Source organism: Pogoniulus pusillus, chromosome 22 (assembly GCF_015220805.1).
Source record: "Pogoniulus pusillus isolate bPogPus1 chromosome 22, bPogPus1.pri, whole genome shotgun sequence".
In the NCBI taxonomy this organism is placed as follows: domain Eukaryota; kingdom Metazoa; phylum Chordata; class Aves; order Piciformes; family Lybiidae; genus Pogoniulus; species Pogoniulus pusillus.
The window spans coordinates 21,542,232-21,551,308 of record NC_087285.1 but is presented as its reverse complement, the minus strand read 5'-3'; the positions used below and the strand labels follow the sequence as shown (position 1 = coordinate 21,551,308).

Genomic DNA, 9,077 nt, shown 5'->3' with positions numbered 1-9,077 from the left:
ACACACACAATGAAATCACCCAGACCAGACTCAGCAGGCTGGCACTTAAGGAATGAAGCTTTCCATTCACAGCTTAGCACAGTGCACAAGCAGACAGTTAAGGTATGACAAATATTTACAGTCATAGACAAGTTAAAGGTAACACAGAAACACAGCAGCCCTCTCAGAAATCAGAGTCCCCAGGAGGGGCTCCCAACCACCCTTCCACCCTCTTTCCAACCCTCTACCTTATCCCAGAGTCTGCCTTACATGCAAGGTGAGTTGAGAGGATCAGCAAGGGGGGTTAGAAGCAGAAGGATTAGTTGGGCTACAGAGATCAGGCAGAGCAGCAAAGCCCAGGGAGGAAACACAGACACTGACTCTGACAGACAGAGACACTGTCTTATCTATGTTTGTGTCCTTGCTTTTATCCATCTCAGCAAGCCTATGAGTGCAGCAGACATCACAGTGCTTCATTTTCACAGCCTATCATCTAGTTGTTCTCATTAAAATATTCCCATTAGCCTCAACCCAGTAGAGAAGGGAAAACAGCTCTAACATGAACTTATGTCACCATGGCATGCCAAGAAAAAGCCCTGGGCTCCTCTCCTGAAGGTGCTTGTGTGCTCTAGGAGAAGAGATGAACGAAATAAAGCCATACTTGTTGAGGCCAACAACTGAGTGTTCAATCTCCTGCGGGAAACACAAGCCCTCACTGGAAGACTGCACTTATACACTGCCCAGAGATGAAACAGTCAGATTTTGATCCGCAACTGAATGCTTTGTCACTGCCTTTTCCGTGACAGCCTTCACAGGGCTTTGGTCTCGTTCTTGCTTGCTGTGACATCAAACTGTCTAATCTTGCAAGCTGCTTGGGACAACTTTGCCTGCAGTTGGCACCATCCCTTTCATGCAGCACATAGGGAAGACAAAGCTGAGATACACTTTCCCTGGACAATTTAGTTAGGTCTGTGTTCTCACTTGTTATCCCCTTCTGCTATCTGGTTACCGTATCACCTCCTGTGACTCTGTGTCAGGTTAGTTTGTGGGTTCTAGATTCTGAACGTGCCAGAGCCTTTGGTTAATTTGCAGGCTGGTTGTCAGCATAGCATGAACACCTCCTGCAAGCTGTCTCCTTCCACTGCAGCTCAACCAAGACTCTATAGATGTCTCCCAGTAACCTGAAGTCAGAAAGGGTTACTTAAATGGTGGTGATTTAGGCTTCCTGGGTTGGCTTTGAGCTCAAAATGAAGAGGAAGAGCAGTTCTACAGTGTGGCACCAATCTTAGCTAGGAGTGCAGCTTGAAACCTGCAGCTGGCATGCCCAGCTGTGTCTGACTTGTTGGACTCAGGAAAAACAAGTCAGGAGAGCCGTGAAAGGCAGGTGAGAGGCTCAGATCCCAGGTAGAGATACTACTGGACATAAATCCAAGGCCAGTGTAAAACTGTGCCCTTCTCCCCTGGTGCCCACTCCTGCCAACGCCACCTTCTCAGCCATGCTGCTCGCTTGTGCACTCAGTCATACGAGAAGCAAATGATGTCTTGAATCAGCACTGGAAAGGTTTCCTTTCTCTCTTTTATATTCTCCCTCTTGCTGGGAGGGTCCAAGCCAATGTCGTCCCTCCCTGCTCTCCTCTCACTGCTCTTGCACTTATTTTGTTGTCTTTGATTGCTGTCCCCTTCCTGCTTCTTAGGGATTCCCTTTGCTCACCTTCCCTCCATTATTTTGTGCACTTTTGCTTCCATTTAATGCGGACATTTGGGTGTTTGCATGTAAGCTGCACCTTAATATATGCAGTGAGCTGTTCTGATTCCAGTAACAGTCTGCTCCTGGGTGGCAGAATTATCTTATGAAATGCTCCTTTTGTGCCACTTGTTTTCTCAGGCAAGAGCTTCCTCTGTTCTCACAGGTGAATTCTTCCAGCAGAATTCTAATGCAGGGAGCTTCTTTCAATTCAAAATTCTCAGAATCTGAATTTCCTTTTTTTCTCCCAGTGCTGTGCAGTTTTGATTTCCATAAGTTAGCTTTAGTGAATGCAGTACTTAAAATTCCAGTGAATGTGTTTGCTCTGTTATATGGATATGAGGAACTCAGCACAATTTCATGCATAAAAAGACACAAGTACCAAATTTAAGAGTCCTTTTATTGATCTAAATACTGAGCTGTACCTGCCTCACAGAAAATATCTTCAGGCTTGCTAACTCTGAGATGGGCTTTGCATGCTGAGAAGTGTAACAGATTATCACAACATAATATGGCTATCACATAGAACTCTCTTTTAATGATCATGAATGTGACTGCCTTGTAATTACATGATATTCTCCACACAGCTAACAAAAATAGTTATGAGCTGATGGCTGATTTATGGACACAATTTGCCTTCATGCTCTGCAGTGAATCTGGACTCTGTTTTATAGAACTTGGCAGAGCAAAGCTATTAAAAGATCAAGCTAGAAAGCCCACAGGGGAAAGACTTTCTCTGGGGAGAAAGGAAAAGAGCTGGCTCTTGCCACAGTTTGTGCAGCACACACAAGTCTCAGCTTGTGTAACGTTGCTCCTTCTGGACTCTCGTGTGTGTGTTCTTTGTGCTCTTAGGGGCTTGTTCCACATGAGACATCTCATAGCTGCTGCATGCAAATGGACAGGAACATTTGCTTGAGGTAGAGGCTGGAGAAAACTACCTGATAATAGCCTCAGTGCTAGGGTCAGATCCCAGAGTGGCACTGGGCTTGGAGAATCAAGCTCACCAAGCTCTGCTGTGCTCTCGGTTTCCTACCTGGGCATTCTGGCCCACTGGGGTAATCCTGGATTTGTGACACTTGATCAGGAAGCAATACACCAGCTCTGCAACAACCTAGCTGTGAAGCAATATTGCTCTAAGTGCTGATGCAGGAGCTCTGATAATAAAGAAACTGATCTGAAAACAATGAATTCTGGGGAGAATTGCCTCCAGCCACCTATTTGACCATAACGAGAGTTGATTAGAATGTGTGCCTGAGGTGAACAGGAGACTGTAATGTCAATAAGCTCCTTACTGAATTAAGTAAATAATAACCAGAACTGTGAGATGAGCTAAAAGCCACAGACAGCTTTTTGCTGCCTTTTTGGGTGAGCTGAGTCCATCTCTTCCCTTGTGATTTCTGGCACAGTTTGCTGAGTTCCTGTATGAGGGCAGAGGGGAAACAGTGATGGAAAAGCTTGGAAATGTAACAAATATATTTGAGTGATTGACAAAAAGATTTCAATAGCTCATTTTTTACTTGCATTATCTTAACAGACAGTATCCAAGCCTGGTCTTTGCTTTGCCAATGTCAGATGATACAAAGATAAGAGCACCTTTTAATCTCCAGAGTTCTCGTTAGGGTCTATCTTGTGCACTGGGCCCACAGAAAAGCTTCTGTCTCTCCTGTAGAGATGTCTTGGTTGAAATGATGTCGTTTATGATGGGTCTCAGAGCTTCTCAGTGGGGGAGAGACTCGAACAAGAGCAAGAATGTCATCAGATGCTGTTAGATTTCTGGGGATCACATTGCAGCATCCCAGTAAACATCCTCTTCAGACCTCTGCTTCCCAAACAATCTGCACATAAGCCCATGGAACAGTTTTGTCTTCTGTCAAAGACACTGCTGGGCACAGATATCTGGGGCAAGCAGATGAGGCCTCAGTGCAAGCTGTCCCACTGAGGATCCTGTGCTGGGCCATTTATCCTGATAATGATGGGATCTGGTTTGTATTTTTTCCTCTTTAGAGCAATGACATCCATGCCTGTGGATCCTAACAATGAGATTTGCATTACAAGGCATGGCCTTTCTAACCTCCTGCCTGCCTCGTTTGAACTTTCCTTGATCATAATAATGATTAAACATCTCCTGAGCATAAAGTGGGGTTTGATGTTAAAAGAGTCTCTCTGAGAAAGATCTTACCTTTAAATCTGAAGTTAAAGAGCACAGAGAGATAATTAAACAAAGAGAGTCTGACTTCCTTGCATCCTGCCGGCTGGTGTATTGCTGCAGGTTTCATTGCTCGTGATCAAAAGAGGAATGCAAAGTTCAGACAGACGCAAATAGGTCATCTTCTCTTGCCTGACTGTATCAGCGCCGTGCAGCTGTAGTTGAGGTTTGCAAGATCTTTAACAGAAGTTCATTTCCCATTCAGAACACAGGCAGATTTGTGTTGCTGAATCCTTTTCACATCCACTCAGCAGACAAAAAGCATGTGCTAAATTGAGTTCAGCCCATGGCAATGCTGCTTCTGATAACCTTGGAATGCAGGCTGCATGGACAGAGGACACTTGAAGTCTTTAGGAGGAATACTTATTAAATCAGTCCCTGCTTTTAGAATAAAAGCCCCATCTTAATGAAACACTCCCAGGCATTCTGTTTCAAGTAACTACTGCGTTTATATAACCAGGTGCTTGTCCTGCTTTTATCTCACCACTCCCAGCACAATCTCAATTTATGACTTTTGCCCAACTCTCTCTATAATTGCTCTTTTATCTTTAGCTCCATGCTGGACATCACCAAGGCAGGAGAGTGCAGGTGCCACAGCTGCTCCCATTTTGACATTTTCACTGTTTAATTGCAGCGCTCCTGGGACTTCACATCCTGCTCTTTATCGCTCTGATCCAGATTGCGTTCTGAGGAGAAGCAGCAGCAGGGAACCGTGGACTTGAAGTGAGATTTCACACTTTTCTCTCTCTCTTTGCTGGCTCTGAAAGGTGGGGAGCTGTTGGAGGCACACAAACAAATGTTTGGACGTGCTCACTTTCCTCAGCACCTGCACCAGCCAGCAGAAGCCAGGCTTGTTGTTTTTGCTCAAGCTGTCTGACAAATCCAGTTCAGCATTTTGGGTGTCTGCTGAAAGCATCCTGTTAGTGGGCTCGAACTCTCATTGTACACAATGCACTGTGCCCTGCTCAGCTTCTAAGAGTTCATCTTTGCTTAACAATGGTGATGAAGCAGCTCCACAAAGACAGATTAATGGGCAATAGGTGATATTTATCTCTGTCCTCTCTGGGGTCACATAACTTAACCACAGGGCTGGCCTGCAAAAGAATCCGAGGAAACACAGATGAATGCCCTTTCAACAGATTATTATCTACTTTTACTGGTTAAGATAACACAATATAAGTAAATTACTGTATCACATAAAAGCTCCACATGATAAAAGGAAGGCAGAAAAATCCCATTAAAGTCTAGGGCACATGGAATAATTTCAGAGATTCATCTGCATCTGGTTTCATGGTATCATAGCTGCAGAACTTTATCATTATCCTTAGCAAAAATATTCCATATTCAGTTACCAGAACCACTGGAAATATTTACCTTTATTGCCTTCAGCATTACCCTTCTGAATTTACTTATCACTAAGCTTCATCCATTTTCCCCTCTTGATTCACTTCCTTTCTAAGGAAAGAAATTTATACAAGTGATAGAGCCTCCCTCTCACCCCACAGCTTGATAGGCTGGGAGCTACCCTTTAGGAAAGCTCTGCAATCAGTTGTCAGCTCTTAGTGAAGCTGGAGCTTCTTATCTAAATTACCTCCCAGATCCACCTGGGATTTGGATGCTTGAAGTAGGGAACCAGATCCTTGGCAGATGTAAATCAACATCCCACTATTGATTTTACTTATGTGTGGTGTCTCCTTGTACTAGCTGATGATCCAGCCAGGAATAACAGTCTAAGAGACGGCTCGTGCTCTTTGGGAAAGGGAGCATGCACTGTGTTTCCTCGTGGAAGTCAGCCTTGTTGCCTGCACCTTTTCCTTCAGCAGCGACACTGCATAGGGGGAATGAGATTCTTCCAAACATTATCCTTTAACAGAAGAAGCATTTCTGTGGAATGGGAGAGTTTCTTCCTGAATTAGCCTTTGCTAGTCCCAGGTACATTTGTAGTTCCCAACCCTGTATTCACACAGCACTGGATCTGGTTTAGTCAGAGCCTTTCCACTAAGTGGTATCACTGGGATTTAGGTTGGCCTCTTCTCTTGAAGCCTTAATGAAGACACAATGACTTGATGAAGAATTACTTAATACTTCTTTCTTAATGTTAAAGAACCACTGTGGATTTGGACATGAATGGATAAAAGGTTGGTTCTGAATCACTGCTCTGACATAAGACAAGTATGCTGCAATATTTGATGTGATTTATGTGCTAATTAGAGACTTCTTCTCATTAGCCAGTCCGAGGCTGGAAATTGCCTTTCCCAGAGAAGAGCCAGAAGCTTCCTCACTTTCTATGCAAAATACACCTGATTTAGTTGCTGCATCTGATGTATGCAAGCAGCAACAGACACTCAAAGGCATACAAATTACAGGAGAGTTAGAATCCACTGACAAAGAAAAGCTCTCTGTCATCCTCCACCTGAGCAGACAAAAAAGGAGCATCATTAACGGTTGGGTTAAGGCACTGTATCATGCTTCTCTCATACTCAACCTTAGCAGAATGTTTCCAAATAAGAAGGCGAATAACTCTTCCTTCTGATAAGAAAAAGAAGTTGCTACAAAGATGGTGATGTCTCCTGAGTTTCTTTTACTGTCACGTTTCTCTGTTTGGACATTCAATGTGCCCTGCCAAGCGGAGGAGTAAGAGCTTGAAAGAAAAAAGAAGGTGGGAAAAACAGAAAGGAAAAAACCCACTGCCACCAAAACCCAGTGGTTGCCTCTAAGTTTACTCACAAGGTCATATCTAGGTTTAAGCACTTTGCTGAACCAACTCGTGCTAAGAGAGCTCTGGCAAGGTCTGTCTCATGTTTTGTGTATGAAGCCTGAACCCCCCCAGCTGATGTTATATTATGAACACTAGTACTTATTTTTAATGCCATGGCTGAAGACAGCAGGCAGCTACTGCATGCCATTGCTCCAACAGACGCAGACCATGAGCCTGCCCTTGTCCTGAAAACTTTACACTCTAATCATTAGTTGAAAGTGGTCTAAGGATCACCAACTGCACATCTGTATACACAGACATCCTTTCTACTGGGATCCCCAAAGACACACACAAAACCAATCCTGTGCTTCATTTAAAGCCATATTTAAAGAAAATGAGAAGTAGTAAATAAAGCTGAGTCTAAGGGGAGCAAACTCTGAGTAGGATTTCCCAAGTCACCTGGAAAGTAGAGGATTTGAAAGAAATATACCTGAGGAGCTGTTATTTTAGTAGGCAGAACCTGCTTACACAAATTGGACAATAATCAATGGGAGTCAAAGAAGTACTTCTTATAAATGTACATCTTTAGCAAAGATAGACTTAGAAAAATAACTCCAAAGTCCCAGAAGAGTCATGCAGACAGCTGCTAGGATTTTTACAGCTCCCAGAACAAGCAGCTCAGTGCGCTTCAGCCCGGAGAATCGTTTGTGAAGTGATGGAAAAATGTTAGTTAATAAAGTCAGGGCTCAGAATAAACACAGAGGAGATTTTAATGATAGTATCATATAAAAACCTTTATGTTGCTTCAGGTTTTTCACCTGTAAAAGCAGCAGAGAATGTATCTCACGTAAAAGGTCGAACTGACATTCTGCCATCTTTTGGGTTCGGCCCAAGCTGTGGTTATTAGTTGCAATCTACATTATAAACTGTGCTGCGCCCTTAAATATAGCAGGGCTCTATATTTAGAACAAAGCAGCATTGTTAGTGCTTAGTTAAAGTGTTGTCAGAGCAGTCTGTTTTCAGATGCATGAGGCAGACCCAGTTTGTGCAAGGAATCTCAATCGGAGCAAAGCCACCTCGGATCATCCTTTTCAGGTGCAAATCTTCCAGAGCTTCATGTGCCTCAGCTTGTCTCCAGCAGTCCATCACCCCCAGAGCACAGCCTGGCCTGCTTCTTAGCTCTTCTGCAGGCCACATTAGAGTAAAACACAGGGCACAGTGAGATACACAATCTTCCTGCATAAGGTGACAGCTACTTCTATGGCAACAGTTTGAGAAAGAACAGGCTGAGGGGAGACCTCATCTCTCTCTGCAACTACCTGCAAGGAGGTTGTGGTGAGGTTGGTGCTGGTTGCTTCTCACAGGTAATTACTGATAGAACAAGTCTTCAGGAAAAGACTGGATGAGGCACTTAGTGCCATGGTCTGGTTGACTGGCTAGGGCTGGGGGATAGGTTGGACTGGATGATCTTGGAGGTCTCTTCCAACCTGGTTGATTCTATGATTCTATGAGGAATGGCCTCAAGCTGCCACTGGCTAGGTTTAGACATTAGGAAACTTTTTCCCCATCAAGAGTGGTGAAGCATTGGAATGGGCTACCCGGAGAAGTGGTTGAGTCACTCACCCTGGATGTGTTTGGATGTGGTGCTTGGAGATATGGTTTAGGGGTGAAGCTTGTAGAGCAGGGATATGGGCTGGACTTGGTGATCCTGAGGGGCTTTTTGTGTGAGACTGCAAAAAACACCCACATGGCAAACATAAAGGTCTTTGGTTACAAGGGACAACTACACCACCACTGCCTAGGAGATGATAAAAGCCTTGGGTAGAGCATGAATACAAAGAACTTGATCTATTGGACTGCAGATAGAAACCATCCCAAGAAAACATCACACCCTGCAGAAGGCACTTTGCAAAAGCTGACCCTCTTGCCTTGCTGCAGTCCTGTGCCCTTGTCAAGGCATGCTGCCTGCCTTAGGGTTCGGAGGCAGACTGCCAGCATGGTGGGCACATGCCTGGAAATCAACAAAGATGATCTGAAAGTGCCTCCTGTGTGGCTTGGTAAGCAAGAAATGTTGCAAGAGGTGAAGATGCTCTCTTTGTCTATGGAACTCTGCAGGTATTTATTTGTCTGTGGTCCACCAGGAAAATCCTTCCCTTGTTAAAGTGCACATTCCCAGGAATCACTGCCATACCCATCCTGCATTAATATTCAGGATCTGCACTCATAATCCATTGCTAAGCAACACTTAACAAAATTGATCTTGCATTAGGCAAGCTCTGGAGCTTGAATTATACATTATTTCCTCTTTCTACTTATAATCAGTGAAAACCTTTGGCTGCCTTTTGAATGTCACAATATTAAAACTCTTTATGTTAAATACAGATTTTAATTGCTAAGAAAGTCCATTTGGATTAAGGATCAGATGCAAATTCAGCCTTGGTACTGTTTAA

The 9,077-nt window shown here is 43.9% G+C and overlaps 1 long non-coding RNA gene across 1 annotated transcript; it reads right to left on the bottom strand.

Annotated features, from left to right (window-relative positions):
• Window positions 1-2,102: 2,102 nt before the first annotated feature.
• Window positions 2,103-5,463, bottom strand: LOC135185417 (uncharacterized). Its single transcript, XR_010306475.1, has 2 exons — window positions 5,304-5,463; window positions 2,103-5,023 (listed from the first exon to the last, which is right to left on the bottom strand). It is a non-coding gene; the product is annotated as an uncharacterized LOC135185417 (long non-coding RNA).
• Window positions 5,464-9,077: the final 3,614 nt, after the last annotated feature.